This window comes from Nicotiana sylvestris, chromosome 9 (genome assembly GCF_000393655.2).
Source record: "Nicotiana sylvestris chromosome 9, ASM39365v2, whole genome shotgun sequence".
NCBI lineage: Eukaryota > Viridiplantae > Streptophyta > Magnoliopsida > Solanales > Solanaceae > Nicotiana > Nicotiana sylvestris.
Window position 1 is genome coordinate 86,448,118 of NC_091065.1, and position 20,649 is coordinate 86,468,766.

Below are 20,649 nucleotides of genomic sequence, written 5' to 3' on the forward strand. Positions count from 1 at the left end.
CTACTATGCTCATTAGGGTTTCTAATTTTTTGCTTCTTCCACCTCTACTATGTTTATTTTGTTAAACTCCTCTAAGCAGTACTATGTTCCATGCGAATCCCTGATTTTGTGTGATTTTTACCCTACTGTGCGATTAGGGTTTCTGATTTTTGCCTCTTTTTGCCTATTGTGTATTTGTTTCGTTTGTTCATAAGAATTTATGGTAATTCCACCTAAATCAGTACTATTATCCATCGGAAACCTTGATTCCCTGTGATTGATATCCTTTTAATCTCTTGTAATATTCTCGACTTATTTTCAGCCTCTAAGTAATTTTCCTTGCTTTATTTTATGGTCGACTATGCTGTCAACTAATTCTTATGTTATTTCCCTGATTGGGATATTATGTACTTAGCCTTAATTACATGTTCTATACTTGCACTATGCTGAAACTATCTCCTTGTGTGTTATATGCCAGTCTTATATGATCTCTTTCCTTATTTGACTTTCCCGTTTCACATTAACTACCTTAATTAAGGGAGTACTTCTACTAATTTTATAATAATTGATACCTAGTTCCATAATTACTGCTTGATTTTGATTCTTACCTTATTATTCTACATAGTTTCAAACTATATATATGCTCTCTTATTAACACACACAGACACAAACTCTTGGTTCAAAACTATCTCTCATACTTAAAAAGTTCTGCTCTCTCTCTTGTGATACTTGCTACTGCTTTACGTTAGCCATCTGCAAGCTAGGCTAACCATTTGTGTTCTCGTGTGCTTTCATTCTGCTCACTATCCTCTTTACTGGTATGTTCTAGTTTCAATTCCAAGTTCCAACAACAATGTGATTCTCTTATTGTTTCAGTTCATCTTGTTTCTAGTTTGCTTATATTTGTGGTTTTATTGTGAAACTTGTAGTTGAGGGTTACATTATTAGAATGTTATCATGTCTTCCCCTCCCTTGAGATCCGTATAATTCCCCTTCTATTTGTTTCTGAGCATGTCTACACCAATCATCTCTTACCTGTTATATGTTTACCACCTGAAATCCCAATTCCCTATCCCCCTACATGTGAGTCTGTTCTTTATGTCTGATTTTGTGACTATGTCTAGTTAGCTTTATCCCCCTAGGTCTTTGCTTAATTATGTGTCCTATGTATTCCCAAACCCCATTTACCCCTGTTTGTGACACCAAACCTGCCTTGATGTTATGACTCCTGGTTGTGTATGAACCTATCCTAAGGTGTTTGGACTTTTTTAACTACTCCAATATCTTTTTCAGACAGTATCTGTTGCTTTACTAAATTATTTTCATAAAGACTTTTGTTTTAATACAATTTTTTACTAAAACCTTCCAACTTGTGTAAATCACTTTCACTCTACTATTAGTCAATAAGTTCTGCCCCCTCCAGTATGTGTACTACCTTGGGATCCTCTTGAGAACCCTCTGAACTCTGGAATACTGAGGCTAGCCCTTCCACACTGCACTTGTTCAATTTTTGTTACCAAGTCTAAGTGTAAGCATTGCCCGGGATCCTTTAGATCCTTAGGGAACTTTGATGCACCTAGACTATGTCATTGTCTATTGAATTGAGGCATATGAGGTCATTGAAGGCTTTGGAGAATCTGGGCCTAATTGAAGGCTCCCTATAGAATAGCTTCTCGATTTGTATTTACTTGTGTAATTCATTCATAGTCTGTAATAACTTGTAAACAGTTATTGGGGTATTTAGTGAAAAGGGTGGGTAGATACATGCTTTATGGGGTAATACAGGTAGAAATCATGATCCTAGGATCCTACTTTTAAATCTGTTTGCTCTACTAAGTAGAAACCATGTTTATAAGGTTCTACATCTTGTCACGTCTAGAAACCATGCCTATAGGATTCAGATAATTTCATAATAAGAATCATGCTTTCAATGTCTTAAAAAATCAGATTAAATAATAGATGACATGCCTATAGGACCTAATCCAGATTCAATTGTAACAAGTGTTATGTATGTTTCCATGCCTGCAAATTGTTAAAATCAGTATCACACTTATATATCATGCCTATAGGGAGCCATACTCGAATTCTGCATGTCAGTCTAATCTAGTCTAATAAATCAACATAGTCCACGCCGAGCTCATTTCTGAATTGGTTTTATTAAGTATTTCATATTTCCTGAAATAAGTTCCTTAAAACTGTCTCAGCCTATTATTAGATATCATGCCTATAGGTATTAACGAAGTCTGTTTCAAAACTTGCTTTGTTTATATACAACTGTGCTAATCAACACTCCGTGTATAGGCAAGCCCTTATGGCGTTTTCAAAACTGCATCTCTAAAACTGTCTCTATTGCTTAATGTTTTCTAATCCTAACAGGCTTTAAAAATCCATAGGCAATTGCTAGGGTTATAACTTTTGAGTCTAAAAGAGGTTCTTTGTCTTCTGCATATTCTCCTAGATATCCTGCTTTAAGAAATTGTCTAATAAAAGACCTTAACTGTGTTTGTGTCGTGCTGCTTATGTGTTTGTTTGAGAAAAAAACTCTGAGCCTCTAATTGCTCCCTTTATGTGTTGAAAGTCCTAAGTGTTTTTGATTGTCTCCTTAGAATTTTTGCCTTTTTAAAACCTTAGGGGGTTCGTCTAGAACCACCTATAGGTAGAGGTCATAACTCCCTCTATGACCATTAAGAATGGATGGGTAGCAACACGCAATAGAAATCGTTGACCAAACACTCGCTTTGCATGACCAATAAGGGTATGGGGAGGGTAGATATGGGATATAATGACTGCACGCTAATGTCACATGTAGTCCCTCATGGATGAGTGTTTACCGGACAATATGTGGGGTGATCCTATAGGATAACCAACCTAGGACCCCTCCTTTACCAAAATTCCTTTTTTATTTTATTTTAAAACCTTTGTTTTACAATTTGTCTAAATCTTATTACTTGAGTTATCTAACCTGCTTTACTTGCAACCTATTTGATTCAACTGTTTGCTTTTAATGGACTAATTTGTGAATATAAATTCGGTCGGGACCCACAGTTGTGGACCAAGAGGGGTGCCTAACACCTTCCCCTCGAGGTTACTTCGAGCCCTTACCTGATCTCTTGTAATGCAAACCAACCCAAGAGTTAATCGCTCTAGGTGCCCTAACACATCATAATCCGTTAGGTGGAGACTCTTCCAGTGCCAAATTCCCAAAAGGAAATAAGTCATTACACCTCGTGAATGTCGAAACCCGAACTTCTCCGTCAAAAGAGGAAAAAGGGGGCGCGACAGCATGGCGACTCTGCTGGGGATATCTTTTAGGCTCTTACCATTACGAACCTATCTTTTACAAATTAGTCCAAGCATGCTAATCCTGTACCCTTCTGCGTTATTTGAATTTAATTGTCTATTTTTCAAGCATTTATGATTTCTTTATTGTCTTGAAACTCACTTGTCTTTTCATTTCCTTTTTCCTATAACTGTCTTTCAATTATTTAAATGATGTATTTATTTTTTCCTACGGGAAAATACTTGACTACATGTTATTAATTGCTGCATAAATCATGCTCCGCATCATATTCCATTTGTGTGTATCAAATCCTATAGCAACGCTTTAATGAGTGGTTGCGCTCTTCCTATTTACTACCTGTAATGACCCGATCGGTCGTTTTGAGCTCCGACGCGTCATTCAGCAGTTTGAGGCCATGAGCAGCTTCATCTCAGGTATATTGACTTGAGTGTATGGTCAGAATTAAAATTCAGGAAGTTTGGAGTCAAATCTAAATGGAAATTCTCATTTTGAAAGCTTAAAATTGAAGAAATGAACTAGGATTGGAATTTTGAGTAAAAGACCTCGGAATTGGGATTCGAAGGTTCCAGCAGGTTCGTATGATGATTTCGTACTTGGGCGTATGCCCGGATCGGGTTTTGGATAACCCGGGAGCGTTTTGGCGCCTATTGTGGAAGATAGCATTTTAGAAGAAATTGCATCAGTTTGGCTTAAAATGCATTTCAGTGTTATTGATGTCCGTTTGGAATTCCGAGACTGGGAGTAGCTCCGTATGGTGATTCTGGATTTGGGAGCACGATCGGAAGTGAATTCGGAGGTCCGTAGGTCATTTTGGAGTCGTTTGGCTAAATATAGAAATTTGAAGGTTTTTGAGAAAATTCGACCGGAAGTGGAAATTTTGATATCGGGGTCAGAATGCGATTCCGAAAGTTGGGGCAAGTCCGTAATGTCAAATTTGACTTGTGTGCAAAATTTGAAGTCATTCCTGAATGATTTTGGTAAGGTTTGAGACATTTAGTCTCTTTTAAGGAAGCTTAAGTTGGAAAAGTCAACCGGATATTAACTTATGTGTTAGAGCGCTCGAAATGCGAATTTTATGGTTCGGATAGCTTTGTTAGGTGATTTGGGACTTAGGAGTGTGTCCGGAATATTTTTGTGATGACCGGTGTAGAATTAAGCTTGAATCGGCAAAGTTAGTATTTTGGCGAATTCCGGTTGATAGGTAAGATTTTGATCCGAGGCTCGGAATGGAATTCCGAGAGTTGCTGTAGCTTCGTTATGTCATTTTGGACTTGTCTGCAAAATTTGAGATCATTCGGACTAGTTTTGACGTGTTTCGACATCGGATGTGAAAATTTGAAGTTTCAAAGTTCATAGGCTTGAATCCGTGGTGAATTTAGTATTTTTGCGTTGTTTTTGGTGATTCGAAGGAACAACTAAGTTTGTGTCATATTATGGGACTTGTTAGTATACTTTGTTGGGATCCCATGAGGCTCGGACAAATTTTGGAAGAGTTTTTGGAAGATTTTTGCCGTTTTGAGCATAAATGTAATGATCTAAAGGTTCATTTTTAGTTCTAGAGATCCAAATTTGATTCCGAGACTTCCAGAATTTTGATAATGAATTATAGGACTGATCTGAAAATTTTGGTCTAATTTCATCAAGTTGCGATTAGGTTTTTGACGCGAAACATGAGTAATTGTTTAACGAGCGAAATGGATATTTCAATGGGCAAATGAGCTCCGAATTGAGTTTTGATTAAAGTGTTGTGTTTGTAATATTATTTGTGACTCATAGGAACAAGAATCGTCTAATTCCGAGTTCGTATGATGGAGTTAGAGCCATTTTAGTGAAAAATGACTGTGCTGCAATTTAAATTGGCTGCTGGTGCATTTTTTTAGCAGCAGTGAACAGTAACCCGCGAGTGAACAGTACCGCGCGGGTGAACAGTAATTGCGAAAAATCTGGGCAGTGAGTTTATATCCGATTTTGGGTCATTTTGCCACAATTTTTAGTCATTTTGAGAGCTTTTGGACGGGGATTGAAGAGAGTTTTAACTGAGATCGATTGGAGGTAAGTTTTATGAGTTAAATACATGATTTTATTGAAGAATCATCCTTGAAATCCATGAAAACATAGCCTAATTATAAGAAATTAGGGCTTGAGATTGAAATTCTAAAATGAAGATTTTAGGGGTCATTTGAATTCCGATTTTGGTAAATTTTATATGCACGGACTCGTGGCGAGACGAGGAATCCGGTAATGTGACTTTCGTAATTTTTCGAGAAGTGGGCCCGGGGCTCGGGTTTTGCAAATTTCGTGATTTTCGATATTTTTCGAGTCTTTTCGATTGAGTTATATTCCGTTAGCCTATTGTAATATATTCCTTGTGGTTTTGGCAAGATTCGACGCGCGAGGAGGTCGATTCGAAAGGAAAGGGCATCGCGGAGTAGACTTTTGGCAGTCTTGAGGTGAGTAATAGATGTAAATGTTGTTCTGAGGGTTTGAAACCCCGGACATTCACATCGTAACGCTATATTGAGGCGTGACACGCACTCCATGGCGAGTGCGGGGTCGGATACTATTGGGGATTGTGACTTGGTCCATCCCGTGTGATGTTTATACTATACTGGTGATTGATACACATACTTCATTGATATTACTGGGCTTGATGCCATGTTTGGGGCCTTGTGCCGATTTGTAAAATCCTTCGAGGATTGATATTACTGCTTAGCATGATTTGCATATCATTTAATTTCAGTCCAAGGTTTTAAATGTTGTTTTGCAAACTCAGCCATAATTCTAAGTGTTGAAAACTTAAATGATATTTTTAAATGTATTCCGGGCTGGGAACTTCTGTTTTGTAAATGCCCAAGGGGCTTATTATATTATTTTCTGGACTGATTATAAAGTGACTTGAAACAGTGGTAACAATGACACTGTGTGATATACTTGAAACAGTGGTAACAATGACACTGTGTGATATACTTGAAATAGTGGTAACAATGACACTGGATGATATACTTGAACAGTGGTAACAATGGCACTGTATGATATAAATTGGTCAGGTAACAATGGCTGACCGGTCAGGTAACAATGACTGACCAAGATATTGCGCTTGGGCTGTAGGAGCCCCTCCGGAGTCTGTACACACCCCCAGTGAGCGCCGTCGACGATAAATAAATATGGATGGCTCGGGCTGCACGCCGCAGTGGGTACTGGAATGTACCATCATATGCATTGCATTGCATTCATGTATTTCTATTTATACTGTTGTTTAGCTGCTCAGTTCCATATGTTGCTGTATATTTGGATTTTAGCTTACTTTGTGTATTTACTGGATTTTCTTATCTTCGGACTGTAGTTACTTTTATTACTCACTGGGTCGGAGTACTCACTTTACTCCCTGCACCTTGTGTGCAGATCCAGGGCAGTCTCAGGCTCAGTAGATCCAGTTAATCAGCAGATCCAGCTTCTAGGAGCATCGAGGTAGCTGCACGGTGTTCGCAACCATTGATCTTCTCTCTCCTATCCTATCTCTTTATTTTCTCATTATCAGACTTTGGATATACCATGTATTAGGGTGATATTCTGTATTCTAGAGGCTCAGATTCGTGACACCGGGTCCTAGTGAGATTATATTGTGTATTTTGTTAAATTCTTCAGTACTTTAATCTTGCTTAATTGATATTTCTTTCCGCTATTTTTGATAAATTGGGTTAAGTGTTGAATAATGGTCGGGCTTGCCTAGTAGTGTGCTGGGCGTCATCACAACCGGAATTTGGGTCGTGACACTACCTTAAATTCGGAAAGGCTTATTTGCGATAAAACTAGTCGATCAACGGTGCAGTCGACGGTTCCGTGCCTTCCCTCTCGAGTTGTCCACTTGAGGGTACCAATCTAAAACAACATAGAAACCTTACTCTGTTTAAAATTATGCATGCATCATGGTCAAACCTAGTCGGATCAGTTATGTTGTCCACATAATGATCCTTTAAGATAAGCCATGTCCAAAGTCCATCGGGTTTTCCATAATCCCAATGGACGCAACCACGTTCTATGCATTAATTTGGAGAACTAAATGTCGATATGTTGATCATAAATGTATAAATAGTCGAGTCCAGTGGGGGTAAGGTCTAACCCTTTTGTTTTGCAGAAAATGAGGCACGAGGTCCCCAACTTCGGTATGGTTTGTACACCATTACTCTTGCTAGACTAGTGGAGGAATCTTCCATCAGATGACCAAATCAATAAATGGAAAGAGAGGGCCGCCAAATCTAGTGAAAAGATGGAATATCTGGAATACATCCTATTGGATTTGGAAGGAAAAATGAGGAAGAGAGTCACCGACTGCCAGAGCGCTTAGGGAAACGATGGAGGACATTTAGCAAAGGCATTCTTACTGGTGAACCTACGCGGACTGGAGGATTTGATCAACGAGAACATTCAACCCGAGGAAGGTCCTTCTGGGACAAAATAGAGTAGATTTACTTGTTTTTCCTAAAAAATGTAATAAGGCCAAATGCCAAGTAGTGGCTTATTTTATTATTAGTGTCATTTGGGATTCGACTATTTTTGTATTATGAAATGAAGCGGTTATTGGTATTAAAAGTTCTTCAAGTTTATTTGTTGTTAGGCCTACCTCGGGCACAATGAGGCTCCAAAATTAAGACGTGAGTTTACATTTCCGCAATATGTGTTTAAATACTGCAAACATTTTAGAATCCCCACTGACTTGTTACCTTTTGTTTTTGTTTTTCTTTATTTTTTTGATTATTCACATCCCCTTAGGTTGGTTACTCATAATGGCCTCATCAGCATATCACACAAGATCTAGAGGCACTCCACCTCCTCCTCCTCCAAGCAATACAAAGGGAAAAGGAAAGACAAAGATGGACGACTTAAGTGGAATCCGAAAGGAAAATGTTGAAAACGCAGAGACTTCTGATGGCCGTAGTACTCCGACCTCAAATGACTTGGTTTTGAGACTGGAACAAAAGATACTAGAACTGTAAGGAGAACTTGAGTAGGTTCGTAAATTGGCAAACCTGTCACTTACCTTTAATGTCCCTGATATCCACCAACAGAATACAAAGAACCTAACACCTCCTCAATATGCAACTCCACCCCAAAATTTCAATCCATTGCCGATACCAACCCCACCAAAACATCATCATCAACCAATTCCGTACCTACCAACCACTACTAACCACACTCCCTAAAATACACCACCACTCATTCCCGATCCACAAAACTCCACCAATGACAATCACTATACCCAAGCTCCTGGCACCCATCAGAGCAACCCTATATACGTGGAAACTATACCATATTGTACCCAACCAATCTCCTGTGCACCAGAGCCCTCCGAGAAGGACCTGCTCATTAAGAACATAGCCGAAAAACTCAAGAAGTTAATAAGCCAAGTTCAAGGTGTTGAAGGTGATAGAGGAATAGAAGGTTTGAACTATGAAGATTTGTGCATACAGCCAAATGTGGAATTTCTAGAGGGGTACAAGCCTCCCAGGTTTGAAATGTTCGATGGTACATGTGATCCCAGGGCTTACCTAAGGACCTACTGTGACAAGCTTGTCGGGGTTGGAAAAGATGAAAAGATTCGGATGAAGATCTTTATGAGGAGTCTTACTGGGGATGCTTTGTCTTGGTATATCAGCCAGAATCCCAAGAAATGGTCCAATTAGGTAAGCATGGCGTCGGATTTCATGGACCAGTTCAGGTTCAACATAGAGAATGTACCGGATGTCTTCTACATTCAGAATCTCAAGAAGAAGCCTACTGACACTTTTTACGAATATGCTACTCGTTGGAGGTCAGAAGCCGCCAAGGTCAGGCCCACTTTGGACGAAAAACAGATGAATAAATTCTTCGTCAGGGCACATGATCCACAATATTATGAGAGACTGATGGTCATCGAAAATTACAAATTCTATAATATCATCAAGCTCGGGAAAGGATCGAGGAAAGAATCAAGAGCAGAATGATAATGAATTTCGAGGCACTTCAGGCCACAAATAAGGCACTACAATTAGGTGGCATATCGAAGAAGAGAGACATTGGGGCAGTAATGGTGGCCCAGGGCCAAAAACTCTACTCACATATCAAACACCTCCACCCGCATATCATACACCTCCACTCACCTATCAAACACCTCCACCCACATATCAAATACCTCCACCCACATATCAAATACTTCCACCTACATGCCAAGTATCGCCACCTACATATCAACCTTCATCTCCCAGATATTCCCAACCAGCCACTGTCCATCACACCTATAATTCCCAACCATCACACTTCCAATCACCACCAACTCACCAAAATTATCCAAGACCAAGGCCTAACTTCGACCGCAAGCCGCTCAGACAATACACCGCCATTGCTGAGCCCATCAACCAATTGTGTGAAGGTTAAAGGCCACAGGTTACGTCACTTTTGTTCCCGCTGTGGCATTAAAAAATCCATCCCAATGGGTCAATACGAACAAAACTTCTGCGTACCATTGCGGTATGAAAGGGCACACTACTGCTGAGTGCCGAACGCTGAAGGATAAGATCCAGACACTTAATGACAACAAGGTCATACAGGCAAAGGAAGCCATACCTAATGTCCGTAACAATCCTCTCCCTGATAATAGAGGTGATGGTGTACACGTGATAGAGACAAATGAAGAATAGGTCCCTGAGGGGTCAATCGGGCTTATTCGAGAGGGCGATGACTTTAAGGTCCTATTGTGGTTCAAACTTAGGCACCTATTGATGTTGAGGTAACCACATTAGTTTTTTTGAGGTATAAGTGGCTCCAACCGTAGCCACCTCCGCTCCATTTGAAATATAAGTGTTCACACCTTTTACTGTGACGGTTTCAACCACACCCCCATTCAACTCAAAAGCAATACCTTGGGATTATGTTGCCGAGGCTCGACGAAAAGGGAAGACTAAGATAGAGTAATCTGCCACTGCACAAGAGATGACTAGAATTGGAAGAGTCTATACACCTGAACATTTGGAAGGATCAAGTAAAGATGCCACTGCTAGGCAACCTATCATTAAGACGGGGTCGGATGACTTGTGGAGGAAAGTACTGGCAAAAGAGTTCTGTCATTGACCATCTGAACAAAGTCCCTGCTCAGATATCTATCCTATCAATATTGTAGAATTCAGAGGCATACAAGAACGCTCTGATGAAAATACTGAGCGAGGCTTATGTACCCAATAACATCACTGGTGGAGAAATGGTCAACATTGTCGGTCAAGTATTGGAGAGCCACAATATTATCTTCCACGAAGATGAGCTACCGCCCTAAGGTTTAAATCACAATCGAGCATTGCATATCACAGTACAATTTGAAGACAAGTTCATTGCCAGGGTCCTGGTTGATGGAGGTTCGAGTCTAAATATTTGTCCATTGGATACCCTGAAAAGGTTGTATAAAGGTATCCATGAAATACAGACCGGAAGCATGAATGTGAAGGCTTTCGATGGGTCCCAGAGGGCCACGATTGGGGAAATCAACCTTTGCTTGCAGATGGGGCCAACTTGGTTCAACGTTGAATTCCAAGTGCTTGACATACCAGCCTCATATAATCTTTTGTTGGTCCATCTATGGATCCATGCTGCTGGAGTCGTGCCCTCAACACTACATCAAGCCGTAAAATTCAAATGGAACCATCAGGAGGTAATCATTCATGGAGATTGAAGTAACCCCATCTACACTAGTCAAACTATCACGGCCATTGGACATAGAAGAAGGCTAGGAGGGGGAACCTATCATCACATTGAACGGGTCAATGCAGTCGGGAAGGATAAGTGGTAGAGTAACAAAATAAAAAGCATACTAGCATGGTCTGGATAATAACCCGGCAAAGGGTTGGGAAAGAACCTCCAAGATATCACCAAGCCGATACGGCTGAAAAATCATGGTACCACCTTTGGACTCAGATACCAATATACATGGCAAGAGTAAAATGATTGGTCGCCTCCATGGCGCAGGCCGTACTACCCTCTTGAGCAACCAGTGCCACGTTTGGAACAAGCTTTTCACCAAGTCGGCACTATGGGAAACTGCAGAAGAAGAAACACTAGCTAGGCTGAAGGATTTGTTCTTGGAATACGAGGACATCGATTGTGGTGCCATAATTGAGGAGGAGGAGGAGGAGGAGGAGGAAGAAAGCCTCACCATTCAGACTGTGCCAAAGGGAGTTGTTCTCAGAAACTAGACTGCCACACCATCCCGAGCCTGCCGAGTCCCTGGGTAGCTTGGCAAAATTTACTTCTATAGCCGTTCTAGGCATTTAAGATTTCCAGTAACTTTATTTTAAGATTTACTTATTTCAAAATAAATGCTCAATTCATCGAGTCGTGTTTTGTCTGAACAACTTCTCAAGTTTTAATCAAATGCATTTGCTCTTTATTATTCACTACTATCTTTACACTTTTTCTTTCCATGGCGCTATTATTACTTTTCCTGATGAACCAGTAACTGTGACATGTAATGAGGCAACGCAACATGAGAATAGTGACTTAGAGGAAGAAGATGAGATATCCGAGGAAATTGTCAGAGAAGTCGAGAATTTTGAGAATAAGCCTAAGTCCAACTTGAACGAAACAAAAGCAGTAAATTTGGGAGACACTGAGACCGTCAAAGAGACCTGCATCAGCATTCACTTGTTGCCAACAGATAAGGAAGAGTACATCCATTTTCTAAAGGAATATGAGGACATCTTCACATGGTTGTATGATGATATGACCGGTTTGAGCACATCTATAGTGGCTCACAATTTGCCTACTAATCACATCTGTCTGCCCATCAAGCAGAAACTCAGAAAATTCAAACCAGACATGAGTTTGAAAATCAAGGAGGAAGTTACCTAATAGATCAAAGCCAAAGTTCTCAGGGTGGTTGAGTACCCAACCTGGTTAGCTAACATTGTGCCAGTTCCGAAGAAAGATGGGAAAGCCCGAGTATGTGTTGATTATCGGGATTTAAACAGAGTAAGTCCCAAAGACGACTTCCCACTGCCAAATATACATATCCTTTTCGATAACTGCGCCATGCACGAACTCTAATACTTTGTAGATTGCTTTGCAGGTTATCACAAGATCTGGATGGATGACCAAAATGCAGAGAAGACGGCTTTTATTACACCGTAGGGTGTATGTTGTTATAAGATAATGCCATTCGGTTTGAAGAACGCTGGGGCCACTTATATGAGAGCCATGACAACCATTTTCCATGATATGATACACAAAGAAATAGAGGTGTATATGGAGATGTCATTATCAAATCCAAAAGGGCCGCAGATCACATAGCAGACTTGAGGAAGTTCTTCGATAGGCTCAGGAGGTACAATTTGAAGTTGAACCCCGCAAAGTGTGCGTTTGGGGTTCCCGCAGGAAAATTATTGGGATTCATTGTCAGTCGCTGAGGGATCAAACTAGATCCATCTAAAGTCAAAGCTATTCAGGAGTTACCACCACTTAAAAGCAAAAAGGACGTGACGAGCTTCCTAGGACGGCTTAACTACATCAGTCGATTCATAGCACAGACCACAGTAATATGTGAACCCATCTTCAAAATGCTGTGGAAAGATGCTGAGACAAGTTCGACCAAGGATTGTCAGAAAGCTTTTAACAAGATCAAAGAATACCTGTCCACACCGCCAGTTCTGGTCTCACCAGAACCAGGGCATCCTTTGCTACTTTATCTATTCGTGTTAGATAGAGCTTTTGGATGTGTTTTGGGACAACATGATGATACAGGAAGAAAGGATCAGGCCACATATTATTTGAGCAAGAAGTTCACACCCTATGAAGCACGGTATTCTCTGCTTGAACGCACTTGTTGTGCTTTAACTTGGACAACCCAGAAATTAATGCATTACTCCTGTGCCTACACTACATACCTTATATCCATGATGGATCCTCTGAAGTACATATTTCAGAAACCCATGCCTACGGGGAAGTTGGTAAATGGCAGATACTACTAAGTGAGTTCAATATTGTCTATGTAACTCAAAAGGCGGTCAAGGGACAAGCATTGGTAGATCACCTTGCTGAAAATCTGGTGGTAGGAGCATACGAACCTTTAAAGACATATTTTCTTGATGAAGAAGTATTGTTCGTAGGGGAAGACATTACCGAAGTATACGATGGTTGGAGGATGTTCTTCGATGGAGCCGCAAATTTTAAAGGAGTAGGCATTGGAGCAGTTTTGGTATCAGAAATGGGTCATTATTATTTGGTATCTGCTAAACTCAGATTTCTCTTCACCAACAACATGGCAGAATATGATGCCTGCATACTAGGGCTCAACATGGCAATAGACATGAACATTCAGGAGTTGTTGGTGATCGGCGATTCAGATTTGCTTGTGCACCAAGTACAAGGAGAGTGGGCCACAAAGAATTCCAAGATATTTCCATATCTACACCACGTGCAAGAATTAGGGAAGATATTTACAAAGATAGAATTCTGATATGTACCCAGAATTCAGAATGAGTTTGCCGACGCATTAGCCACTTTGTTATCAATGATACAACATCAAGATAAGAACTATATTAATCCCACTCCAGTGAGGATCCATAATCAACCGATATATGGTGCTCATGTCGAGGAAGAAGTAGATAGAAAGCCTTGGTTCCATGACATCAAGGAGTACTTATCAAAAGGAGAATACCCAGAGTATGCAAATCACACACAGAAATGCACACTCCGGAGATTGTCAAATCACTTCTTCCACAGCGGAGGGAACTTGTATAGAAGAACTCCTGATTTGGGTTTACTGAGATGTGTCGATGCAAAAGAGGCTTCTAAATTACTTGAAGAGGTACTTGCTGGGACCTGTGGTTCGCACATGAATGGTTTTGTCTTGGCTAAAAAGATACTCAGGGCAGGTTACTTTTGGATGGCCATAGAGACGGATTGTATTCAGTATGTCCGCAAATGCTTTCAATGCCAAGTGCATGCCGACATGATAAAAGTGCCACCAAATGAGCTCAATGCAACAAGCTCACCTTGGCCATTCGCCGCATGGGAAATGGATGTTATTGATATGATTGAGCCCACTACTTCAAACGGACACAAGTTTATTTTGGTAGTCATTAATTACTTCACAAAGAAAGTCGTCGCAGATTTTGTCATGGATCGTATTGTCTGCCGATTCAGAGTTCCTGAGTCCATTATTAGTGATAATGCCACAAACCTCAACAGTGATCTGATGAAAGCTATATGTGAAACTTTCGAAATCAAGCACAAGAATTCCACTACCTACAGACCTTAGATGAATGGAGTCGTAGAAGCCGCCAACAAAATACTAAGAAGATACTAAGTAAAATGGTAGAGAATCACAAGCAGTGGCATGAGAAGTTACCCTTTGCTCTTTTAAGGTACCGCACCACAATTCGCACGTCCACCGGGGCAACCCCCTACATGCTGGTTTATGGTACCGAGGCTCTCATCCTAGTTGAGGTAGAAATTCCTTCTTTAAAAATCATACAGTAAGCTGAACTCAGTGATGCAGAGTAGATAAAAGGTTGCTATGAACAATTGGCCCTTATCGGTGGAAATGGGATGAACGTAGTATGTCATGGCCAACTTTACCAGAACAGAATGTTTAGAGCTTTCAAGAAAGAGTCAAACCAAGACAGTTCGCACCAGGACAACTGGTATTGAAGAAAATCTTCCCGCATCAAGATGAAGCCAAAAGGAAATTCTCTCTCAACTGTCAAGGTCCGTACATGGTTCACAGGGTCCTGACATGAGGAGCACTCATACTTGCAAAAATGGATGGAGAAATATGGCCAAAACCAATCAATTCAGATGCAGTCAAGAGATACTATGCCTAGATTATTTCACATTTCTTTTCTGATGTAATTGAACTACGCTTGACCTGATTCCCGTTTAAGAGGGGATACATAGGCAGCCTTATGGGTTCAGTCATATCATAATAAAATTTTCGTTTCCCCCAAAATCAGAAACTAGGGCATAATTTTGAGGAGGGTCCTCATAATTTCGGAGCAAGTCCAGCCATCATCGACGTGCGTCAGGAAGTCAGTAATCAGTCAAGAACTAGGGCAGAATTTTGAGAAGGATTCTCAAAATTTCGAAGAAGATTCAGCAGGGTCCTCCATCTGCAAATAGTTAAAAATCATCTACCAAACTGGGGCAAATTTTAAGGAGGACCCTCAAAATTTCACCATAAGAGAGCTGCAATGCCTTTGAAATGTGTCACAGTCGCTAGTTCATCAAAATTACTTGATATATCAATACACTTCCAAAAAATTCTATTTTTTTATCAATTATTGCATATTTTTTGAAAATTCTATTTCCATAATAGTCAAGCGCTACCTAGGGGAACTCGAAGGGGGGGCTTCCAGAGTGGAGCAGAGCAAGGCCGGCAGATGAAGCAAGAACCAACCTCCCTCATAAAACTTACGATTTTTTTTGAATAAAGGCACATTTGACGTAACGGTAGCATTCGCAAAACATGTATACACAAGGAAAATTCACCATTCATCCGGCCATCAAACACCGAATATATCACCAGCTAAGACATACACTACCCTTATTTGTTATTCGCTCTTTGCATGGGACTAATCCATGTCCCCCACATTTTCATGGGACTAATCCTTGTCCTCCATATTTGCATAAGTCTAACCCTGGACTCCACATTTGCATGGAACTAATCCCTGTCCCCCACATTTGCATGAGGTTAATCTTTGCCTTCATATTTGCATTAGTCTAATCCTGGGCTCCATATCTGCATGAGTCTAATCCTTAACTCCATATTTGCATAAGGCTAACCCTTGCCTCCCATTTGCATGAGTCTAATCTCTGACTCCACGTTTGCATGAGTTTAATCATTGACTCCATACTTGCATGAGCCTAATCCCATACTCCATATTTGCATGAGGCTAACCCTTGCTTCTATATTCACATAGGTCTAATCCTTGACTCCATATTTGCATGAGTCTAATCCCTGACTCCATATTTGCATAAGGCTAACCCTTGCCTCCCATTCGCATGAGTCTAATCTCTGACTCCACGTTTACATGAGTCTAATCCTTGACTCCATACTTGCATGAGTTTAATCCCTGACTCCATATTTGCATGAGGCTAACCCTTGCCTCCATATTCACATAGGTCTAATCCTTGACTCCATACTTGCATGAGTCTAATCTCTGACCCCATATTCGCACGAGGCTAATCCTTGCCTCCATATTTGCATGAGTTTAGTCCTTGACTCCATATTTGCATGAGTCTAGTACTTGACTCCATATTTGCATGAGGCTGGTCCTTGCCTCCCCATTTGCATAAGGCTAATACTTGCCTCCCCACTTGCACGGGACTAAGCATTGTCCCTCTTTGCATAGATATTGCTCTATTTCTACTACTATCTATTTGCTTTTCAATCGGGCTAAGCTCTGCCCCCCATTTCACAAAACTAAGCCTTATCTTGTTACATCATACTATTGCATATCATGGACTGAAATATCACCAATCTATCTGAAGGCGTCATAGTCTAAAGGCATCATTCTCATAGCCGGAAGACACCATGTCATGGCATGAGGATCTCTCGAACTTGCATATCATTATTCAAAGGTGTCATGGTTCGAGGCACCATTTTCATGGCCCGAGAACACCATTTCATGGCCTGTGAATCCCTTACTAAACAATTCATGGCCCAGGACGTCATGGTCCAAGGATGTCATCTTTAACCGTCCGAAGACAACCTTCATGGTCCGAAGGGAATCTGCATCATGTCTAAATTTTCGCGAATACTTTTATAGCATATTTTATATGCAGGTAGCCAGTAAGCAACCACTATCCTAGCAGGAGCAATCTTGCTTCAGTTCCCTCCAACCGTCCCGAGCCTTAACTGCTCACCGTAGTTGCTTCCGCATCTCTTGTCCGTTCTTGCAATAATTTCATCAGCCTACTCCGCGGGTGAATCCAGAACTACACATGGCCTGATTTATGTAAAACCAGGGATATATAGGCAACTCGAAAACCGGAGTTCGGCCTCTATCTTTCGAAACATCCCATTCGGTCAAAATTGGCCATCATTTCTTTACCCGAATCCCGGGTAAAGAGGGGTAGTTGTTGATACCCAATTTTCTCTATATATTTTTTATATGCATAAATACCTTTGAAATAACATATATAAGCATGCACAAGGTTTTTATAATTTTTTCCATAATTTTACGGATTTAAATTGATTTATTTCCTCCCCTTTATTCATAAAATCCCTATAATTATCCCCTAAATTATTGTTATGATGATTTATTCATTTAATTTCTATACATATACCAAAATTTGGTTAATATATTTTTTATGCATTTTTTTGTAATTGCATTTGGTATTTTTAAGCTAAATTGCATATAATTCCAATGTTAGCCTATTTAATGTATAATTATATTTTTTTATGCGTAAAATTGATTCCTATATTTTTAAAATGATAATTACATATTTTAAATCATTTTGGTATAGAAAATTATTTTTCAAAATTTGTTTATTACTTAATATAAATTAAATATGGAAAAGTGGCTATTTCAATTATAGCCGGATTTGGCATTTCAATTGTAGCCCAAATTGGACCCAACCCTAACCCAATTTCTTATTAAAATACCCGACTTAGACCCTATATACACATATCCAAACCCGAAACCCATCTACCCAATCAAATCCTGGCCGTTGATCTCTTAGATCAACAGTCCATACCCATTCTTTCCTTTTTTAATCCTAATACCCCCTAACCCTAGTCATTCTTTATAGCCCGCCGCCTCTAATCCTCTCGTCTCCTCTATTCTCTCAACCCAACCCTAAATACTTTTCAACTGCCTCCCTTCTCCCGTCTTCTCCAACGACCACTCTTCAACCCCAAGCCTCCAATGGCTCCTTCATTGCCTTGCTCATCCTATTTGAGGCCTTCAAGAGCCCTGGGTCATGCCGACTTGTATCTAGGGTTGCTGTTTTGGCTGTTCATGGCTTCTCCGGTGTGATTTTGGGCAAAGTCACACTATATTTGTTACGATCTTTGATGTTTTAAGCAGGTTCTTCCATCTCCATTTAGGTTTTTTTGAAACCTTAATTTTCATTTGTATCTCTTAGATCTGGGCCATTTTTTACAATTCGTGTCTATCCCTTCTATGTTTTACACTATTCTCGAACCTCTTTTGAAAAATCATAGACTTCAAGTTACTTTTTACTTTCTTTAAAGTTAGGGTTTCTCAGAGTTTCTTCTACACTTGTTCAACCCGATTTTTCTTTATGTGTAAACTCTATCATTTGTATATCTCAACTAATTCTGTGTTTCTACTCCTTTTTCAACTTGTCTATGTGAAAACCTTATTTCTTGGTCTTAACCTTGGTTTCTGAGCCTGTATTTGATGATTTGTTCGTATGCTTGCTTGTTTTTCTTGAATCCCTGAATTTTCTTTGATTTTACCCTACTATGCTCATTAGGGTTTCTAATTTTTTGCTTCTTCTGCCTGTACTATATTTATTCTGTTAAACTCCTTTAATCAGCACTATGTTCCATGCGAATCTCTGATTTTGTGTGATTTTTACCCTACTGTGCTATTAGGGTTTTTGATTTTTGCCTCTTCTTGCCTAATGTGTGTTTATTTCGTTTGTTCATAGAAATTTATGTTAATCCCCCCTAAATCAGTACTATTATCCATCAGAATCCTTGATTCCCTGTGATTAATATCCTTCTAATCTCTTGTAATATTCTCTACTGATTTACAGCCTCTAAGTTATTTTCCTTTCTTTATTTTATGGTCGACTATGTTGTCAACCGACTCTTATGTTATTTCCTTAATTGGAATATTATGTACTTAGTCTTAATTACATGTTCTATACTTACACTATGCTGAAACTATCTCCTTGTATGTTATATGCCGGTCTTATGTGATCTCTTTCCTTATTTTACTTTACTGTTTGAAATTAACTCCCATAATTAAGGGAGTACTTTACTAATTTTATACTAATTGATACCTAGTTCCATAATTACTTCTTGATATTGATTCTTACCTTACTATTCTACCTAGTTTCAAACTATATATATGCTCTCTCATTAACATACACAGACACGAACTCTTGGTTCAAAACTATCTCTCATACTAAAAAATTTCTTCTCTCTCTCTTGTGCTACTTGCTACTGCTTTAAGTTAACCGGCTGCAAGCCAAGGCTAACCATTTGTGTTCTCGTGTGCTTTCATTCTCCTCACTATCCTCTTTACTGGTATGTCCTAGTTTCAATTCCATATTCCAACAACAATATGATTCTCTTATTGTTTCAGTTCATCTTGTTTCTAGTTTGCTTCTATTTGTGGTTTTGTTGTGAAACTTGTAGTTGAGGGTTATATTATTAGCATGTTATCATGTCTTCCCCTCCCTTGAGATCAGTATAATTCCCCTTCTATTTGTTTCTGAGCATGTCTACACCAATCATCTCGTACCTGTTATATGTTTACCACCATGAATTCTCACATCCATATCCCCCTGCATGTGAGTCTGTTCTTTATGTCTGATTTTGTGACTATGTCTAGTTAGCTACTTCTGGGCATGACTATACTAATTCCCAGGTCTTTGCTTAATTATGTGTCCTATGTATTCCCAAATCCCCTTTATCCCTGTTTGTGACTACAAAACCTGCCTTGATGTTGTGACTCCTGGCTGTGTATGAACCTATCCTAAGGTGTTTGGACGTTGTTAACTACTCCAATATCTTTTTCAAACAATCTCTGTTGCTTTACTAAATTACTTTCAAAAAGACTTTTGTTTTAATATAGTTTTTTACTAAAACCTTCCAACTTGTGTAAATCACTTTCACTCTACTCTTAGTCAATAAGTTCTTCCCCCTCCAATATATGTACTGCCTTGGGATTTTCTTGAGAACCCTCTAAACTCTGGCATACTGAGGTTGGCCCTTCCACACTGCAGTTGGTCAATTTTGGTTACCAAGTCTGAGTGTAAGCATTGCCCCGGATCCTTGAGATCCTTAGGTAATTTTAATGCACCTAGACTATGTCATTATCTATGGAATTGAGGCATATGTGGTCATTGGAGGCTTTGGGGAATCTGTGCCTAATTGAAGGCTCCATGTAATAACTTGTAAATAGATATTGGGGTATTTAGTAAAAAGGGTGGGTAGATACATGCTTTATGGAGTAATACAGGTAGAAATCATGCTCCTAGGATCCTACTTTTAAATCTATTTGTTCTACTAAGTAGAAATCATGCTTATAAGGTTCTATATCTTCACGTCTAGAAACCATGCCTATAGGATTCAGATAATTTTGTAATAAGAATCATGCTTTCAATGTCTTAAAAAATCAGATTAAATAATAGATGTCATGCCTATAGGA